Here is a 21,761-nt window from a genome sequence, read left to right on the forward strand (position 1 = left end):
TTTGCGGTACGCGGGCCTCTCACTGTTGTGGCCTCTCCCGTTGCGGAGCACAGGCTCGGGATGCGCAGGTTCAGCGGCCATGGCTCACGGGCCCAGCCGCTCCGCGGCATGTGGGATCTTCCCGGACAGGGGCACGAACCCGTGTCCCCTGCATCGGCAGGCGGACTCTCAACCTCTGCGCCACCAGGGAAGCCCTTTTTTTTTTTTTTTTTTTTTTTACCTTGAGGAAAAGAACAAGCTGAACTTAAGAAACAAAGTAAAACATATGTTAATGTTTTGTTACCCACCTGTTGCAGGAAACTGTCCTATAGCCATCTTTTGGATTTCTATTGCATCTAACATGTAAGTCTGTCTTAATTTTGTATAAAGATTATCTAACTAGGGTATCCTCCCCAGAAGTCTCTGATATTCTGAAGAGAAGAGACCATGTCCTATTCATTCATTCAGCCAGTCAACAAATATTTCAGTTCTATTTACCAGACACTATGGATAAGCAGTGAATAAAAAGATAATGTTTTCACTGAGTTTGCATTCTAAAGCAGGAAGCCACCATATCTTGGCTATTGTAAATAGTGCTGCAGTGAACATTGGGGTGCATGTATCCTTTTGGACCATGTTTTTCTCCAGATATATGCCCAGGAGTGGGATTGCAGTGTCATATGGTACCTCTATTTTCAGTTTTTTAAGGAACCTCCATACTGTTCTCCATAGTGGCTGTACCAACTTACATTCCCACCCACAGTGCAAAAGGGTTCCCTTTTCTCCATACCCTCTCCAGCATTTACTGTTTGTGGATTTTTTGCTGATAGCCATTCTGACTGGTATGAGGTGATATCTCCTTGTAGTTTTGATTTGCATTTCTCTAATAATTAGCGATGTTGAACATCTTTTCATGTGCCTCTTGGCTATCTTTCTCTCTTCTTTGGAGAAATGTCTATTTAGTTATTCTGCCCATTTTTTTTTATTTAAATTTATTTATTTATTTATTTATTTTTGGCTGTGTTGGGTCTTCGTTTCTGTGCGAGGGCTTTCTCTAGTTGCGGCGAGCAGGGGCCACTCTTCATCATGGTGCGCGGGCCTCTCACTGTTGCGGCCTTCTCTTGTTGCGGAGCACAGGCTCCAGACGCGCAGGCTCAGTGGCCATGGCTCACGGGCACAGCCGCTCTGCGGCATGTGGGATCTTCCTGGACCGGGGCACGAACCCGTGTCCCCTGCATCGGCAGGCGGACTCTCAACCACTGCACCACCAGGGAAGCCCAAGTCTTAATTATTTTAATGGACTGTAAACCACTTTTTTTAAAAAATTTATTTTCTTTATTTTTGGCTGCGTTGGGTCTTCCTTGCTGCTGTCTGGCTTACTCTAGTTGTGGCGAGCGGGGGCTACCCTTCGTTGTGGTTCATGAGCTTCTCACTGCGGTGGCTTCTCTTGTTGCCAAGTGCGGGCTCTAGGCGCACGGGCTTCAGTAGTTGTGGCGCATGGGCTCAGTAGTTGTGGCTCGCAGGCTCTAGAGTGCAGGCTCAGTAGTTGTGGCGCATGGGCTTAGTTGCTCCGTGGCATGTGGGATCTTCCCAGACCAGGGATCGAACCCGTGTCCCCTGCATTGGCAGGTGGATTCTTAACCACTGGGTTATATATTTTTCTATGCCCCACAGCACAAAAAGGGATCATTCTATCATGTTTTGCAGGCACTTAGTAAATATTAGTTGAATAAATGAATGATTAATCAAGCTTTTCTCTCATTTTAATAACTTGGAATATGTGGGCTGGGACAGATTTGTTAGTAGTTCCAGTTATCTTGATACCTTTGAGTTCATCTGAGCTGTACTATATCTTGGACCTTAATTGTAATGAAGACAGTTGTAACTGGACCTTAACTGTAAACCTTAATTGTTTCTGAGAACCCATTTTAGTTCATTTTTAGCATTTTGCCTGATGCGTAAACAGTTTGGCAGAGAGTGGGAATGTGATATAGTGGAAGCAGTTGGCTTGCTGATGCAAGAACACTTTGAGTTTGTGATGCTTAGCTGTAGGTGCAGATGAGATACAATGCCACATGCTGTACGATATGCGTTAGAAACAGGTAGATTTTAATTTGAGCGTCTGAACTAAAACTAGCTTTTAGGCTTTTGTCATCCAAGTTAAAATCTGACATTAAAGATTTAATTTTAACAAATTAAAGAAATTTAAGAATATAATATAATTTGGCACCATTATTGTCTGAATAACGTACTCCTATCAAATCTGAGAAATTAGTTTTAGATATGAGCCCTTCATATTGAAACATATCACTGTCCCAAAGTTATTTGTTTGAGAGTATCCTCTCCATAATGTACATATTCAGAAAAACAGCTTTAATTTCCTGCTTTGGCTCTGATCATATTAATTTAAATGTCTCTCTACATTTCTTCCCTCAGTTTTCATTGTAACACAAGAATAGCGGATAACCTTTAACCACTTCCTGTGTACTAAAGAATAGTGTGGGCCTTAGGACCAGATGAAGTAAGCAACAATCTATGCGTGATTTCAGGGGGTGGTTTGAAGGCTGTTCTATTTTGAAATACTTCTACTGGTTAATAATGATATCTGAAATTACAGCACAAGAGGTTTGTTCCTTTGATTTAAGGTTTTGTTCTTGTTAAGAGGCAGATACCCATGAAGGAGTTTTAAAACCTGTTTTTAGGTACTGTTCTAGGTAATGGAGACAAAAGCAGTGAACAAAACTGACTGTGTCCCTGTGGACAGACAATACATTCACAAATAAGTAATAAGAAAAATGGTAAGGAGCTGTTTTTTTCATACAGAGTGGGTAAGAAAACTCCCCTTTAATAACGTTACATTTGATGGTGACTTGAAGGAAGTCAGGGTATGAGCCATATGAGTATCTGAAGGATCATTCCAGGCAGAGGAAATGATGCAAGGAACAAAGGGCCTGAAGTGACTGCATGATGGGTATGTTTGAGAAATTACAAGGAGGCCAGTATGACTAGAGTGGACTGAAGAAAGCGTAGAATTGTAGGACACGGTCAGCAAGGTAATGAGTGAGCTTATAAGTATGTAACCTTGAGCAGATTTTTTTTTAAATAAATTTTTTTGTTTTTAATAATTTTAGATTTACAAGAAGCTATTAAGATAATATTACCATCTACCTCTTACTCAGTTTTCCCTACATCTTACATAACCATTATACCTTTGACAAAACTAAGAAACCAGAACTGGTACATTGCTATTAAATAAAATCCAGATTTAATATGAAGTCCACTTCATAGTTTTTCTGCTAATGTCCCTTTTCTGTTCCAGGACCCAATCCAGGCTACCGTATTACATTTAATCATCATGTCTCCTTAGTCTCTTCTGGTTTATGACAGTTGCTCAGTCTTTCCTTGTTTCCTGTGACCTTGACAGTCTTAAGGAACTCTGGCCAGGTGTTTTATAGAATGTTCTTCAACTGGATTTATCTGATAATGTTTTCTAAATGGCTAGACTGGTGTTACAGGTTTTTTAGAAGAATACACAGAAGTGAAGTGCCCTTTTCCAGGAGGTGAGTTAACCCTGTCCCTGCCTTGAGGGCTGACTCACGTCCAAATGAAAATGTACGGGGAAACCTGGCAAACACTGTCTTAACCAAGTGGTCAAGGTTAATGTTACCAGTGATAAGTCATGTTGATAGGATGTAATCTGCTCAAGTCATGTCGAACAGATTTTGATACAGAGATAACGTGAACAAAACCTGATTTTTGAGAAAGCTTTGTCCACTTTATGATTTTCTATAGACTGTACTCACTAAAAGTACACATAATCTGTGACAAAGTTAATTTAAATCTAGATTTTTGACATTTCTCCGTATCTTCCATGATTATTCACTGTTCAGCATCAAAGGTTGTCATTTTGTGGTGTGTGTATATGAGAGAGAGCGGGGAGGAGGGAGGAAAAAAGAGAGAAGGGACAGGGAGACAGGCTTTGTTTATGCCTGAGTTTGTAGTAATCCACAAGTATATCGTATCAGTAGTTGCAATGACCAAAGACTGTATTGAATCACGTATGGTCACTAGGTAGTTAATTTGAGAAGTCCTGAGTTTCACATCTTTATAACTCTCACTCAACTCAGAGTTGGCTGTGTTAAACACTATTATTATATCCCAAATAGTTTTATTTTTGTTGTAAATTCAAGGGACTTTAAAATGTTTATCTCTATTAAAATGCATTGTAGTTTATTTACTTTGCAATATGGAATGGAATAGTATTGGACTAGTGGATTGAAGATCTGTGTTCTAGGTTCTGTCCCATTACTTTGTAAGTGTGACTAATTTACCTAACTCATTTTTCATATCTATAAAATGGGAATAATCATATCTTATCTCCAGCTATGCCTGCTATTCAACATGCATTCTCAGAGGTGCTCCATTTAAATAGATTTTAAAGGCCATTAAATAGTTTGGGAAAAAATAATTTCTAGCAAAATATTTCAATTAAGCAGTTAATAGCTGCTCCTTACAGGTTGTTGTAAGGATTAAATGAGATCATATACAAAAAGACAATGCCTGGCACATAATAAATTCTCAATAAACAGAAAATAGCTGATAGAGGTAGAATTTTCTATTGCCCTGTTTTCCTGATCCTATTTAAGTAAATATTCAGTTAAGCCTTGTTCATTCTTCGTAAGCCTTTGATAATTCCCTGTTGCTAAATAAATTTTATAATAGAAGCTAATTAATCAGATGTTATGGATACTATAGAAAGAATTCCTACCTAAAAATTGAAGGTTGACTACATCTATGCTTCCTTCTGATTTTATGTTTTAATACCTATTATACCTACCCCACAGGGTTTGATAAGGGATAACCAAGATAATACATGTGAAAAACACTTTTATACGTAAAGTAGGATACAAATATATGACATACCACTAATTAGCTAGTTGACAGAGATTCCTTCAGTAACTATAAGAACTATCTATATTCACTGGAAATTAAAGGGTATACCTGATGTGTTAAGATTTTTTTTTTTCTCGTGAGACCTAGAGTTTATTATTACTATTGTAATTGTTGCTATTGTCTATTTGTTCATATTTGTTTTCCTAGCTAGAGAATTATAGCACTTTTTAAATATAGCATCCATTCAGTCCATTTACTTCTACGATAGTTTTTCCTGAGCCGATGCCGAGAGGTGCTGCTATGGTTAAGGTTATAATTCAGCATTTCCATTAAGGAGACGTCTTTCCAGAAACCATTTTAAAATAGGCGGTAGCTCTCTGCGATCAGATTCGTTCAGCTTGATGCCACTACTCTTGGTTTAACTTAAACAGCACAGACCGATTTTATGGTGACTTCAGAAGGGAAGCTATAGCTGGAAAGCGGAATGATTTTGAGCCCTGCTCCAGTGTCTAGTGCCAATTATTTCTTCTTCTCGTTATGAGAATAACACATGCTTTGTACTGTTACGGTTCTTCTGCCAAAATAAAAAAAAAAAAAATTATGACCATGTTTTTTAAGTTTTTTCAGTTTTTATTTATTGACCTTACCAGATCATTTCAAATTCAAATTATACCACTATGAACAAAGGTTTTTTCCTAGATGTTTTTCATGTAATTCCTGAAAATAATTTCTCAGATCTCTCTCAGTACCAAAAGCCAGTGTGAGATTGTCATTTTGTCGCTGGTTGCTATATTTTGTTACTTCCCCCATCAACATTGCTATTTCTTTTCTTTTTTCTCCTTCTTCCCTAGTTTATTTTCTGAATTTAACAGTGGGGAATCCATTTGACTGTGCTCACAGCAGGTAATAAGTACTGTAGTCACTGGATTGGTTTCTTTGGATGGTTAAAAGAATAAGGGTAATTAAGCTTTTCTGAAGCTGCCAACTGTCTTGGGGTTTGGTGCATATTTAAGGCTTATTTAAAATTAGGTCCTTCAGAAATTGAACTATTTAAACTGGTAGAATTCCTAAGGGCATATTCCTTTATCAGGTAGAGATTACTTAGATGACTGGAATTTGTGTCAAGTAAAAGAAAATCCTCTTTCACGTAAGGCTGGATTTAATGCTGTACTATCTCATTATGACTTATCATGTTTAATTTACAATTTTAGTTTGGTGCTTTTTACCTACCATAAATTTCCTAAAATAGCTTTTTACAAACTGAATAAGAAACATTTATTTAGATACTTTCAAAGATTCAGATTCAGGTGGATCTTTGCTTCTTGAATTCAAGGTCTAAATCTAGATAAAATATAGAAAAGACATTGTTTTGGGACTTCCCTGGTGGCTCAGTGGTTAAGAATCCGCCTACTAATGCAGGGGACACGGGTTCAAGCCCTGGTCCAGGAAGATCTCACACGACGCAGTGTAATTAATAAGCCCATGCGCCACAGCTACTGAGCCTGCGCTCTAGGGCCCGCAAGCCACAGCTACTGAAGCCTGTGCACCTTAGAGCCTGTGCTCTGCAGCAAGAGAAGCCACCATGATGAGAAGCTCATGTACCGTATCGAAGAGTAGCCCACTCCCAACAACGTAGACCCAACGCAAAAAAAAAAAAAAAAAAAAAAAAGGCATTGTTTTTATAAGCTATAGTCATGAGATCTAAATTTTATTCTAAGTAAACTGGGATGTTGGTATCATTAAGACCCCAGGCATTCTAACGGAGCCATAAATAAGAGCAGAGCTACCGCTATTTCTAGTCAACATAGCACTGCCCACTCTCACCACTTCTATTCAACGTAGTACTGAATGTTCTAGTCAGAGCAATTAGACAAGAAAAGGAAATAAAAGACATTCATATTGGAAATGTAGAAGTAAAATGATATGTTTACAGATGATATGCGCTTATACGTAGAAAACCCAAAAGGTTCCACCAAAAAAAAAAAACCAACAACGTGTTAGAATTAATAAATGAATTCTGCAAAGTAGCAGAATACAAAGTCAACACAAAAATCAATTGCATTTCTATATGTGAACAATCTGAAGAGGAAATTACAAAAACATTTTCATTCACCATAGCATCAAAAATGATAAAATACCTAGGAATTAATCTAACCGAGGAGGTGAAAGACTTTTATAATGAACTACAAAACATTGCTGAAAGAAATTAAAGAAGACATATAAATGGGAAGAAATCCCATGCTTGTGGATTGGAATATGTAATATTATTAAGATATCTACCCAAAGTGAAATACAGATTCAATGCAATCCCTATCAAAATCCCAATTATGTTTGTTGCAGAAATAGAAAAAGCTATCCTAAAATTCATGTGAATCTCCAGGCATCCCAAATAGCTAAAACAAACTTGGGGGAAAAAATAGAACAAAATCAGAGGACTCATATTTCGTAATTTTTAAAACTTACTGTAATGCTTCAGTAATCAAAATGGTGTGGTACTGCATAAAGACAGATATAAAGACCAATGGAATAGTATAGAGAGCCGAAAAATAAACCCTCACATATATGGTGAAATTATTTTGGAAAGGGTGTCAAGATCATTCAAAAGGCAAAGGAAAGTCTTTACAACAATGGTGCTGGGAAAACTGGATATCCACATGCAAAAGAATGAAGTTGGACCCTTACCTAACACCATAGACAAAAGTTTACTCAAAATGGATCAAAGGGGACTTCCCGGGTGGTGCAGTGGTTAAGAATCTGCCTGCCAATGCAGGGGACACGTGTTCGAGCCCTGGTCTGGGAAGATCCCACATGCCGCAGAGCCAATAAGCCCATGCGCCACAACTACTGAGCCTGTGCTCTAGAGCCCGCAAGCCACAGCTACTGAAGCCTGCGCACGTAGAGCCTGTGCTCTGCAACAAGAGAAGCCACCGCAATGAGAAGCCTGCGCACCGCAACGAAGAGTAGCCCCCGCTCGCCGCAACTAGAGAAAGCCTGAGTGCAGCAATAAAAACCCAACGTAGCCAAAAATAAAATTAATTAATTTTTAAAAATGGATCAAAGACTAAAATGTGAGACCTAAAACAGTAAAACTCCTAGGAGAAAATCTAGAGCAAAAGCTTTACAACACGGGATTTTACAATGATATGTTGGATATGACACCAACAGCATAGGCAACAAAAGAAAAAATCGACAAATTGGACTTTATAAAAATTAAAAATCTTGTGCATCAAAATATACTATCAACAGAGTAAAAAAGCAACCGACAGAGTGGAAGAAAATATTTGTAAATCATCTGTCTGATAAGGAATTAATATCCCGAGTACATAGAGAACTCCGAAAACTCAACAACAACAAAACAAACCCAATTCAAAAATGAGCAAAGGACTTGAATCGACATTTCTTCAAAGAAGATAAGCAAATGGCCAATAAGCACGTGAAAATATGCTCAACATCACTAATTATTAGGGAAATGCAAATCAAAACTATAATGAGATACAACCTCACATCCATTAGGATGGCTGCTATTGAAAAGAAAACAAAAAATAACAGGTGTTGGTGAGGATATGGAGAAATGGGGACCCTTGTGCACTGTTCATAGGAATGTAAAATTGTACAGCTGCTGTTGAAAACCGTATGATAGTTCCTCAAAAAAATTAAAAGTAGAATTACCATATTAGAAGTACCCAAAAGAATTGAAAGCAAGGTCTCAAAGAGATATTTGTGCACCTATGTTCATAGCAGTATTTTTCACAGTAATTAAAATATGGAAGTAACCCAAGTGTCCATCAACAGATGAATGGACAAGCAAAATGTGGTAAACAATGGCACATTGTTCAGCCTTAAAAAGGAATGAAATTCTGACATGCTACAACATGGATGAACCTTGAGGACAGTCACAAAAAGAGAAATCTGTATGATTTCCCTTATATGAGGTACTACTGTAGTCAAAATCATGGAGACAGAAAGTAGAATGGTGGTTGCCAAGGGTTGGGGGAGGAGGGAATGGGGAGATAGGAGATTTGTTGTGGGGCATTTTATGAGTATAGAGTTTCAGTTTTGCAAGGTGAGAAGAGTTCTGGAGATTGATGGTGGTGATGATTGCATGACATTGTGAATGTATTTAATACCACTGAACTGCACACTTAAAATGGTAAGTTTTAATGTTATGTGTATTTTAACACAATAACAATTTTTTAAAAAGAGACAACGGAATAGAGAAAGAGACAGCAAATACAAATTGCTCTTTCAAATTTGGTTGTAACAGGCAGCAGAGAAATGGAACATTGGCTGGGAAGGTGAGATTTTGGTCAAGAAACTTGTATTTTAACATTGGAGGTACTTTATACTGTTGGGGCTGATTTACAGAGAGAAAAATTGATAATATGAGAAGAAAATTGCAGGAGTAATATCCTTGGTGGTTTTAGAGGGGATGGAATCTGGTAGATAAGTGGAAGAGATGGCCTTATGTAGGAGCACGGACAGTTTTATCATTGTAATAGGGAGAAAGCGCTTACAGTTACAGGTGTACATAGTTTATGTGATGGGAGCTTATGTGAGTTCTAATCATTTGTTTTCTCAATGAGAATGAGGAGAGGGAAGGAAGAGAGAGTAAGCTGATTTAGAAAATATATAGTAAGTCGTTAAGCAACATTAAGGGCCCTCTTAAAGTTAGTGGTCATGAGTTAAAGGAAGACAAGTCAGTATGTTTGAAGTTTACTTTTGTCACATTTGGCTGTTTGTGTGATGGCTGGAGTAAGGAGAGAGTTGGAGTTAACCAGGATTTTACAAAGTGGGTTTGGCAGAAGGATAAGTGACTTGAGAATTTACGCAAGGGGGTTATTATAAGGATGCACCGAGAAAGGAGAGTAGTGAAGACTGTAGGGAACATGGACTAAAGGTCCTGGTGGAGTTAAACTGTTGACGTCCATATTCTGTAGGGAGTGACTTGGAAAGGTAGGAGCTGGTAGATGGAGAGTGGGATGCTTGAAATGGGTATTATGAAGGTTCTTAGTAATGACATGGCCTAGGGGATGAGCATGGGACTGACTTGAAGTGGAGGACAAGATCATTGGAGGTGAGGAGGCCCATCTCAGATCTCTGAATGTTGGAAGGATCATCTTTGTAAACACTGAAATCACTAAAAACTTATAAGAGCTGTGGTGGAAGGACAGTAATGTAGGTGCTAAATATTTGAGTAATGAGACCATATGATATGGAGGTCTGCTGAAGACTGATGGTAGTAGGTAGTGAATGAAATAGTCCAACAGCGTAGTTGTAAAGGGTTTTAGGGAGAAGGTAGGTGGCAATGACAAGCAAGAAACACATCTAACCTATCTCAAGGCCAGGTGATACAAGGATGAAAGAAAAAACTGAGAGGGCTCAAGGAAAACAGTATCTTCAAGGGAGTCAAGTATCGGTAATGCAAGAAGGTGAAAGGAATGGAATACTCAGAGAAGAGGCTGAAGACATGAGATTTGTTAACGATAGACCTTTAGTTCCAGAGAGCACAGTGGAAGCGTTGGGGAGGTTGAGTCTGGATTATTTTAAGGGACATACAGAGCTTAATGGAGATGAGAGACTGTGATATAAGGGATTACCTGGGAGATGTTGGCGTTTTGAGGTGACTGAGATATAGGACACGATTGGATTGATTCTTGGAGGAGATGATTCTCAAACCCTAGCCACTATGTCACCTAGGACTTCTAGATAGCTCATATAATAAAAACTGTCAGGCTTCCTGGTTATGCCATTGATTTATTTATTTTATTTCTAAAAGTAATATTATGTTATGATTACAAATTCAAATAATACAGAAAAGTGAAACTTTTGATTTCCTACTACTGCTGTCCAGTTATTTAGAAGTGTGTGTACATGTCAACACCTAAATCCCTTTTTAAAATACTGATTCTCTTACTTGCTTCTTTCTCTTAACAATATATCTTGGACATCTGTCTGCAGCAGAATATATAGGTTTACCTTAATTCTTTTTACTGGCTTTTTTTTTTTTTTTTTTTTGCTGTGCCACGCAGCTTGTGGGATCTTACTTCCCCAACCAGGGATTGAACCTGTGCCCCCTGCAGTGGAAGCACAGGGTGCTAACCACTGGACTGCCAGGGAATTCCCTGGCTTTTTAATGCATTGTGTTCCATTGTATTTAACCAGTGCCCTATTGATGGGACAGTTGGATTACTTCTAGGTTATCTCTGATTGACTAGAACTAAAAGAAGAGGGAAAAGGACTGCTGCTTTTTATTATAAGTCCTTTTGTATTTTTGATTTTTTATATAGTTAAAAATATATTTATATATGTTTGTACATATATTTTTGGTTTTTATATATGCTATCTAAAAGTTATAATGAAGAAACACAAATGTTAATTCCCTTAGAGACCACAACCAATTAATTGTGCTGCCAGATTATTTTGTGTTTGTGTTCATCTCCTAATAAACTTTGCCACTTGTATTTAATTGAAGAGTAGCTTGAGATTTTAGAAGAAGCCCATTTAAGGAAAAACTGTTACCATTTACATGGTAAATGGACTATTTACATGGTCAAAATTGGATTGTCTTCAGTACAACATAACAAAAACAAAATAGAATAAGAAAGCTAGATATCAAGGCTGATAGAACTTTGCAACAATATCTACAACTTCAGGTTTAAAGTATTTAATTAAACCAACCTCATTTTCTAATGGAATTGACTTTTTATTTATTTATTTATTTTTAAATTTTTGGCTGCTTTGCGTCTTAGTTGCTGCGCATGGGCTTTCTCTAGTTGCAGCGAGCAGGGGCTACTCTTCATTGTGGTGCGCGGGCTTCTCATTGCAGTAGCTTCTCTTGTGGTGGCTTCTCTTGTTGCGGTGGCTTCTCTTGTTGCGGCGGCTTCTCTTGTTGCGGAACATGGGCTCTAGGCAGGTGGGCTTCAGTAGTTGTGGCTTGCAGGCGTACTTGCTCTACAGCATGTGGAATCTTCCCGGACCAGCGATTGAACCCGTGTTCCCTGCATTGGCAGGCAGATTCATAACCGGTGGGCCACCAGTGAAGTCCCTGGAATTGACTTTATGATAGTAAATGTTATAAGTTCAAATGTATAAAATAAATGTGTACTTAAAACAAGTTATTCAGGGACTTCCCTGGTGGTCCAGTGGCTAAGACTCTGCGCTCCCAGTGCAGGGGGCCTGGGTTCGATCCCTGGTCAGGGAACTAGATCCCACATACTGCAAGTAAGACTTCGCATGCTGCAACTAAAGATCCCGCATGCCGCAACTAAGACCTGGCACAGCCAAATAAATAAATAAATATTTTTTAAAAATTTATTTATTTATTTTATTTTTGGCTGAGTTGGGTCTTCATTGCTCCGTGTGGGCTTTCTCAAATTGTGGCGAGCGGGGGCTACTCTTCGTTGTGGTGCGTGGGCATTTCATTGTGGTGGCTTCTCTTGTTGCAGAGCACAGGCTCTGTAGGCACACGGGCTTCAATAGTTGTGGCACGCGGGCTCAGTGGTTGTGGCTCGTGGGCTGTAGAGCACAGGCTCAGTAGTTGTGGCACACGGGCCTAGTTGCTCCGTGGCATGTGGGATCTTCCCAGACCAGGGCTTGAACCCATGTCCCCTGCATCAGCAGGCGGATTCCCAACCACTGCACCACCAGGGAAGTCCCTATTTTTAGTTTTTTTGAGAAACCTCCATACTGTTTTTCACAGTGGCTGCACCAATTTACATTCCCACCAAAAGTGTACGAGGGTTCCCTTTTCTCCACGTCCTCACCAACATTTGTTGTGTTCTTTCTGATGATAGCCATTCTGATAGGTGTGAGGTGGTATCTCATTGTGATTTTAATTTGTATCTGTCTGATTACTAGTGATGTTGAGCATCTTTTCATGCACCTGTTGGCCATCTGTATGTTTTCTTTGGAAAAATTCTATTCAGGTCTTCTGCCCATTTTTTTTATTGGGTTGTTTGTTTTTTTGATGTTGAATTGTATGAGCTGCTTATATATTTGGGATATTAACCCCTTATCAGCCACATCATTTGAAAGTATTTTCTCCCATTCAGTAGGTTGTCTTTTCATTTTGTCAGTGGCTTCCTTTGCTGTGCAGAAGCTTTTAAGTTTAATTAGGTACCATTTGTTTATTTTTGCTTTTCTTTCCAGTGCTTTAGGGTGCAGATTCAAAAAACTATTGCTATGATTTATGTCAAAGAGTGTTCTGCCTATGTTTTCTTCTAGGAGTTTTATGGTTTCCAGTCTTACATTTAGGTCTGTAATCTATATTGAGTTTATTTTTGCATATGGTGTTAGAGAATGTTCTAGTTTCATTCTTTTACCTGTAGTTGTCCAGTTTTCCCAGCACCACTTATTGGAGTCTGTCTTTTCTCCATTGTAGAGTCTTGCCTCCCTTGTCATAGGTTAATTGATCATTAGTGTGTGGACTTACTTCTGGTCTCTCTGTTCTATTCCATTGATCTATGTCTCTGTTTTTGTGCCAGTACCACACTGTTTTGATGACTGTAGCTTTGTAGTATAGTTTGAAGTCAGACAGCATGATTCTTCCAGCTCTGTTCTTCTTTCTCAAGATCGTTTTGACTCTTCAGGGTCTTTTGTGTTTCCATACAAATTTTAAAATTACTTATTCTAGTTCTGTGAAAAATGCCCTTGGTATTTTCGGTAGGGATTGCATTGAATCTGTAGATTGTTATGAGTAGTATGGTCATTTTAGTAGTATTAATTCTTCTAATCCATCAACACAGTATATCTTTCCATCTGTTTGTGTCATCTTCAGTTTCTTTCATAAACTGCAGTATATTAACACAATGGAAAACTTCTCAGCAATAAAAAGGAATGGACTGTCAATGTACAATAATATGGATGAATCTCAAAAACATTTTGCTGAGTGAAAGAAGACTTACATAAAAAAGTACATGGGGCTTCCCTGGTGGCGCAGTGGTTGAGAATCCGCCTGCCGATGCAGGGGACGTGGGTTCGTGCCCCGTCCAGGAAGATCCCACATGCTGCGGAGCGGCTGGGCCCGTGAGCCATGGCCGCTGAGCCTGCGTGTCCGGAGCCTGTGCTCTGCAACGGGAGAGGCCACAACAGTGAGAGGCCCACGTACAAAAACAAAAAACCCCAAAAAACCAAGCCAAACAAAAAGTACATGGTTTTATGAGTCTGTTTATATTACGTTCAAGAAGAGATGCAACTAATCTGTGGTGTGAAAAGTGAGACTAGTGGGAAGCTGGGGGTGGAGAATAACTGAAAAGGAGCATGAAGGAACTTTCTTGAGTACTGATGATGTCCTGTAGCTTTGTAGGAGAGTTACATAGGTACATGCACTTGTTGAAATTCAGTGAAAATACATATAAGATTTGTGTATTTTATTGTATGTAGATTTTGCTAGAACAGATATTGAATTCTAGTTAGTAATATGCATATTAAAATATTTAAGGGTAAGTATACTGATATCAGCATGTTGCTTTAAAACATAAAAAATAAGATGGATTGATGGATTGATCAGTAAATAGATGGGTAGCAAAATATTAATGGAAGAATCTAAGTGATGAGATTGTGAATAGTTACTGTAAAATTCTTTTAACTTTTCTGTACATTTGAAAATTTTCATCATAGAATACTGAGAAAGCAAAAAGCATTTAATACCCTCAAAAGCAATTGCTTCCTTATTTACTTCACAGAGTGAAGCAATATAAGCAATTACCTTTGAAAGTTAAGTTACTTATTATGTTTCTGGCTGGATGTAAGTTGTCACAAAACTAATATGAAACACTGCTGTATTTATTTATGTTACCATGTTATTTTGTTTATATATGTCATTGAGAAATTAACTTACCTAATCTCAACTCATCATTTCAAATTCTGGTAAGTTTGGAAGATCTTAATGGGATAAATTGTCATTATTTTCAGTATCAGGAAAATTTCTTCCTACCTCTGTCCTAAGAATTTATTTGAGGTTCGATCACAATTTATAAGAACCAAGTACGGGACTTCCCTGGTGGGGCAGTGGTTAAGACTCCACGCTCCCAGTGCAGGGGGCCTGGATTCAATCCCTGGTCAGGGAACTAGATCCCATGTGCATGCCGCAACTAAGAGTTTGCATGCCACAACTAAGGAACCCATGTGCTGCAACTAAGGAGCTGGCAAGCTGCAACTAAGGAGCCTGTGAGCCGCAACCAAGGAGCCCGCCTGCCGCTACTAAGACCCGGAGCAACCAAATAAATAAATACTAAGAAAAAAAGAAGCAGGTATTCGCAAGACTATTTGTTGGAATTTCTATATAATCATGTGGATTAAAATAAAGTAGGAAAGTAAATTACAGCTTTTTCTCCTTGGTGATTTATTTAAATTCTGGTGAATGCAGTTGGTTTTGCACATATGTTAGCTGTACAGACTAGAAAGAAGGAATCTACAACCTGCTACAGATTTTGCCTGGCTTCAGTTTTCCTTGGGCTTATTGGAATAATTTAGAGGGCAGGAAGGAGAATAAAAGGTAATTATAAACACTTTATAAATTTTGGTTGATTTGATATTTACTCTCAGTATTACTCAGTTGCTACACATTTATATTTAAACAGGATCTCAACATTCCATCCAAAATACATGCAACAAATAACTAAAGATTTTAAGTTTACAGAGAAGAATCTGAGGGCAAAATGCCTAATACAGGGTCATAGCATAAATTAAGTAGCATAGAATAGGAGTTTAGAATTACAGATTTTTCTCACACATCAATTTTCCTTCTGGAATCATTTCTTTGCCTAATTTATTATGCTTCATAGTTGAATGTATTTGATTCAACTCATTGAATATGCACTCCTCAAGAAAGTATTATTTTGTCTTGTTTGCCATAGTCAAGAATCAAGATAGACTTAATGCATGTGCCTCAATATTATGTGAGTAATTATCACTCTCTGTCTGAAAAGCAGTTCAGAGAGTGATAAAAAAAAAAAAGTAAGGGCTCATTACAGACTTTAAAATAGTAGAATAACAATGACATTGTCTGCTTCTCTCAGAAATCGCCAGGAAAAAGAAGAAGGAGGATGAACAAGAAAGAAAAATACAAACTCCATCTTCAGTAAGAGTAGGATGTATCTGTTAACACCACATCAGAAAATTAAGGGCTACCAAATGCAACAAAGACCAAGTGGGTTTCAGAAAATGATGAGATAGAATGCTTTCATCTGAAGACCTCAGTGAAAGCCAGTAAGGTGTATGCTCCAGAAAAGGTGGTATTCTTTGTGGGGGCAAAAATAATTTTGGAACCTTTCACAGGCTACCAGCAGGGACTCCTCAATACCTAGTTTGGCACCAAGAAAGGAAAGAGGGTAAGTTGAGTGAGGAATTGGAAATACACCATATTTTTAAAAAATGTATTTATTTGTTTTTATTTTTGGCTGTGTGGGTCTTTGTTGCTGTGTGCGGGCTTTCTCTAGGTGCGACGAGCGGGGGCTACTCTTCGTTGTGGTGCGCGGGCCTCTCATTGTCGTGGCTTCTCGTTGCAGAGCACGGGCTCTAGGTGCACAGGCTTCAGTAGTTGTGGCTCACTGACTTAGTTGCTCCACGGCATGTGGGATCTTCCCGGACCAGGGCTTAAACCCATGTGCCCTGCATTGGCAGGCGGATTCTTAACCTCTGCGCAGCCAGGGAAGTCCCAAGAGATTCTGTATCATTAGCAGCTTTGTTGGCTAGGGAGAAGTCAAGAATAAAATAACTCCCTCACACAACCTTGGGTCCTCAGAAACTTCATTCTGAGCTACATGAACGTCTTATGAAGAGCTGGTCCAGGAAAAACGTACTTCATTTATAGATTATTATCATAAAGGAACCAGCAGGGATTTTATATAAAGAGATTACAATTTTAGAAAGTTGAAGTAGGGACTTCCCTGGTAGTCGAGTTGTTGAGACCCTGCACTTCCACTGCAGGGGGCATAGGTTCGATCCTTGCTCAGGGAACTAAGATCGTGCATGCCGAGCAGCATGGCAACATAAATAAATAAAAATTTTAAAAAGTTGACATAAACAAAAATAAAATAAATGGCAATTGAAAAATATTCCTGATGAAAGTTGCAATAAGATAAATTGTCTTGAATGATAATTTTAAAAAATTAATCTTGCAAGTTCTTTGATAAAAGTAGAACTCAAAGCAGAGAGGTCAAGGAAGGGTTAGTGCAAAAGGTGAAGTTTAGCTAACAGAGCTGGAAAAATAAGGGGAAGAGAAAAATTAAATTGTCAATGAAATGAGGGGCATATTGGAAGCAGGAAAAAGAATAGACACTTCTGGAAAACACAGTAAGGTACATGGAGGGTAAAATTGAGAAGAAATGAACAAAATGAAATGGAACTTAACCACATGTCTAAAAGGAATAAAGACCCAGTGTCAGATGTGGCACATGGGTAAAGGAGAATAACTGTTGTCCTTGAAGAATAAAACTCAAGTAATACAATGTAATATTTACAGGTATTTTTCAAAGAAACTGCTCAAAACAAATGCAGATTTGAATCTATAGATTGACAGGGCACATAATGAGTCAGGAAGAATTTACATAGAACAATTAACGTTAAGGCATAATCTAGTAGTGTTATTGTACTGCCAAAAAAAACTTTTTTAATGATTCCAGAGTAAAAGAATAAACATGACAGGGAGAAAGATTCAAATTGGTTTCAGAATTCTCAGAAAAGTTCAGTGTCAGAAGACAGTAGAGCAATGTAAAGTCCTCAAGGATGGGAAGTGTGACCTAAGAATTTTATATCTACTCAAACTGTTGTTCAGGTGAAAAGGCAATGGTTTTAAACATGCAAAAACTCAGAAAATATAATTTCCCTAATGCCTTCTTGAGAAACTACTGGAGGACATACTTTAGATAACCAAGTGATGAAAATATAGCAAAAGGCTTGATATGAACATTGAATCCATAGGATTAATGGGGGGCTTACTATTCTAGGACAGAGTTTATATATTATAAACTCTGACATGTAGATAGTATATGACTCAGAAGCATTGGGAGGATAAGGGGGGGAGATAGTAGAAAGCTGTAAAACTACAGAGGATGTACTCTAGCAAAATCTAAAAAGCTAGTTGATAAGAAAAGAAGATGAGGGATCTAGGAAATGGGAAACCAAACACAGAAAAGCTCCATAAGAAAGTCCCAGGGTGTCATTTGTACAGCAAGACTGTAGAGTCCAGGGTTTTCCAGGAGAAAAAAGAGAAACTGATTTGCTTGAACATACGGAAAAAATCATTGAATCGTGTGCCACAATGTTGTTGGAGCATTTGGAAAGAATCACTGATAGGCATGTTGGAAACAAATCAAATGGGAAAAAGTGAGGCAGCCATCAACTCTAGGGAAAAAAAGTTGTACAAGGAAGGAGTTGTGATCTTAGTATACGCTTCAGAAATTCACACTTTGTATACCTGGAATATATATATAATTATTTTTTTTTTTGCTGTATGCAGGCCCCTCACTGTTGTGGCCTCTCCCATTGCGGAGCACAGGCTCCGGACGCGCAGGCTCAGCGGCCATATCAATATTGTATTCAGAATGTATATGTAACAGCTTATGACCTAAAGTAATATCTAGAAATAGTGATGTGGATTAGTAGAATCATTAAACAGCGTTCTATTTCTGGTTGTGTTTCAAAGAATAATTGTGTTTCATCTTAGTAAAGCCCCTGTTTTTTTTTAAAAAAAAATATATAGTTGGATATATAATATTATGTTAGTTTCAGGTGTACTACAGAGATTTGACATTCGCATACATTATGAAATGATCACCACAGTAAGTCTAGCACCCATCTGTCCCCATACAGTTATTACAATACTATTGAAGAGTATTCCTTATGCTGTGTATTATATCTCCACGGCTTATTTATTTTATAACTGAAGGTTTTTACCTCTTTATCTCCTCCACCTATTTTGTTCCCCACCCCCACCCCTACCCTCTGGCAGCCACCTGGTTGTTCTCTGTATCTATGAGTCTGTTTTCATTTTTTTGTTTTTTGTTTTTTAGATTCCACATATGATTGAGATCATACAGTATTTGTCTTTCTCTGTTTGACTTATTTCCTGAGCATAATACCCTCTATATCCATTCATGTTGTCGCAATGGCAAAATTTCAATTTTTTATGGCTGAGTAATAATATTCCATTGTATATATACACTACATCTTCTTTATCCATTCGTTTATTGACAGACACTTAGGTTGCTTCCATATCTTGGCTATTGTAAAAAGTGCTACAGTGAATTTCAGGGTATATATATGCTTTCAAATTCATACTTTTTTAAGGTAAATACCCAGAAGTGAAATTGCTGGATCATATGGCAGTTCTATATTTAATTTTTTGAGGAACCATCATACTGTTTTCTGTAGTGGTTGTACCATTTTACAATCCCACCAACAGTACACGAAGATTCCCTTTTCTCCACATCCTCACCAACACCTGTTATTCGTGGTCTTTTTTTTTTTTTTTTTTTTTTTTTTTGCGGTACGCAGGCCTCTCACTGTTGTGGCCTCTCCTGTTGCGGAGCACAGGCTCCGGACGCGCAGGCTCAGCGGCCATGGCTCACGGGCCCAGCCTCTCCGCGGCACGTGGGATCTTCCTGGACGGGGGCACGAACCCCTGTCCCCTGCATCGGCAGGCGGACTTTCAACCACTGCGCTACCAGGGAAGCCCTCATGGTCTTTTTGATGATAGCCATTCTGACAGGTATGAAACGGTATCCCTTTGTGGTTTTGATTTATATTTCCTTGATGATTAGTGAGTGATGTTGAGCATCTTTCCACGTGTCTGTTGGCTATCAGTATGTCTTATTTGGAAAAATGTCTATTCAGGCCCTCTGCCCATTGTCTAGTCAGGTTGTTTGTTTTTGTTGGTGTTGAGTTGTGTGAGTGCTTTGTATACGGTAAGTCCCCTACATATGAACCTTCAAGTTGCAAACTTTCAAAGATGTGAACGTGGTCTTCAGCAACTTAGTGACCCTCAGTGACAAGCTGGAGCTAGATCTGCAAGAGGATGACTTCATCAAACTCCTTGCTGTGCAACACGAGGAGCTAACTAACGAAGACCTGGTGGAATCGGAGGCCCAGAGAAAGGACACAGAAACAAGAGGAAGAAGTAGTAACTGAAGAACCGAAGAGACTCACGATGCAGGAAATGACAAGGGGATTTTCTTTATTTGACCAGGCACTGTTAGTTTTAGAGGCACAGGACCCGAACATAGAACGGTACATGAGGGTTGCAGCCGCCATTCAGAATGCAATCCAGTGCTACTGTGTCATCTATGACGAGAAAAAAAGAGCTACTACCCAGACATCACTGGATCATTTTTTCAGGAGGGTAGATAGAATTGAATCCAGCAAGGAACCAGAACCTGTGCCATCACCGTCAGGTGTGAGTGAAACTGCAGCTTGCCCTCCATCTCCTATTGCTGACGATCCTTCAGCTCTACCATCTCCCACCTCCTCTCCCTCCTCCAGTAAGTCTTCTTGCCTGTTCACTTGATGCCAGCCCCTGTATGCCAGCTGTTGTACTGTACTACTGTACTTTTCAAGGTACTGTACTGTAATATTAAAAGTGTTTTCTTTATTTTTTGTGTTTTTTATGTATTATTTGTGTGAAAAGTATTATAAACCTATTACAGTACAGTACTATATAGCCAACTGTGTTAGTTGGATACCTAGGCTAACTTCGTTGGACTTATGAACAAATTGGACTTATGACGGTGCTCTCGGAACAGAACTCATGCGTATGTAGGGGACTTACTGTATTTTAGTGGTGGCTTTACGATTTTCTATATGTAGTATCAAGCCATCTGCAAATAGTGACAGTATTACTTCTTCCTTTCCAATTTGGATTTATTTTATTTCTTTTGCTTGTCTGACTTCTGTGGCTAGGACTTTCAATACTATGTTGAATAAAAGTGGGGGCAATGGGCATTCTTGTCTTGTTCCTGATCTTAGAGGAAATGCTTTCAGGTTTTCATCGTTGACTGTGATGTTGGCTGTGGTTTGTAACTGTTGGCCTCTATTATGTTGAGCTATATTTTCTCTATACCTACTTTGATGAGGTTTTTTTTTTTTATCACAAGTGGATGATGAATTTTGTCAGAAACTTTTCTGCATCTGTTGAGATGATCATATGGTTTTTATTCTTCAGTTTGTATCACGTTGATTGATTTGTGGATATTGAACCATCCTTGCATCCCTGGGATAAATCCTACTCGATCATGGTGTATGATCCTTTTAATGTGTTGTTGAATTCAGTTTGCTAATATTTTGTTGAGGATTTTTACTTCTATGTTTATCAGTGATATTGGCCTCTAATTTTCATTTTTTGTGGTGTCTGGTTTTAGTGTCAGGGTAATGCTAACCTTATAGAATGAGTTTGGAAGCATTCCTTCCTCTCCAAATTTTTGGAATAGTTTGAGAAAGATAGATGTTAACTCTTCTCTAAATGTTTGGTAGAATTCACCTGTGAAGCTCTCTGGTCCTGGACATTTATTTGTCAGGATTTTTTTTTTTAAACTGATTTTGTTTTAATTTTAATTTTTTAATTAAAAAAGTTTTTAATTTTAAACTGATTTAATTTAATTTTGTTACTAGTAATTGGTCTGTCCATATTTTCTATTTCTTTCTGATTCAGTCTTCAAGATTGTATGTTTCAGGCTTCCCTGGTGGTACAGTGGTTGAGAGTCTGCCTGCTGATGCAGGGGACACGGGTTCGTGCCCCGGTCTGGGAAGATCCCACATGCCGCGGAATGGCTGGGCCCGTGAGCCATGGCCGCTGAGCCTGCGCGTCCGGAGCCTGTGCTCCACAATGGGAGAGGCCCCAACAGTGAGAGGCCCACGTACCGCAAAAAAAAAAAAAAAAAAAAAAAAAAAAAAAA

The 21,761-nt window shown here is 38.5% G+C and overlaps 1 protein-coding gene across 1 annotated transcript in view; it reads left to right on the top strand.

The window, feature by feature from the left end:
- The window catches only part of PPM1E (protein phosphatase, Mg2+/Mn2+ dependent 1E), a 194,540-nt gene that overhangs the window by 134,360 nt on the left and 38,419 nt on the right, over positions 1-21,761 (top strand). The window lies entirely within an intron of this gene.

The sequence above is a fragment of the Aethalodelphis obliquidens genome, unplaced genomic scaffold, assembly GCF_003676395.1.
Source record: "Aethalodelphis obliquidens isolate GAN/ISIS:26980383/991018 unplaced genomic scaffold, ASM367639v1 scaffold58, whole genome shotgun sequence".
NCBI classification, from domain to species: domain Eukaryota; kingdom Metazoa; phylum Chordata; class Mammalia; order Artiodactyla; family Delphinidae; genus Aethalodelphis; species Aethalodelphis obliquidens.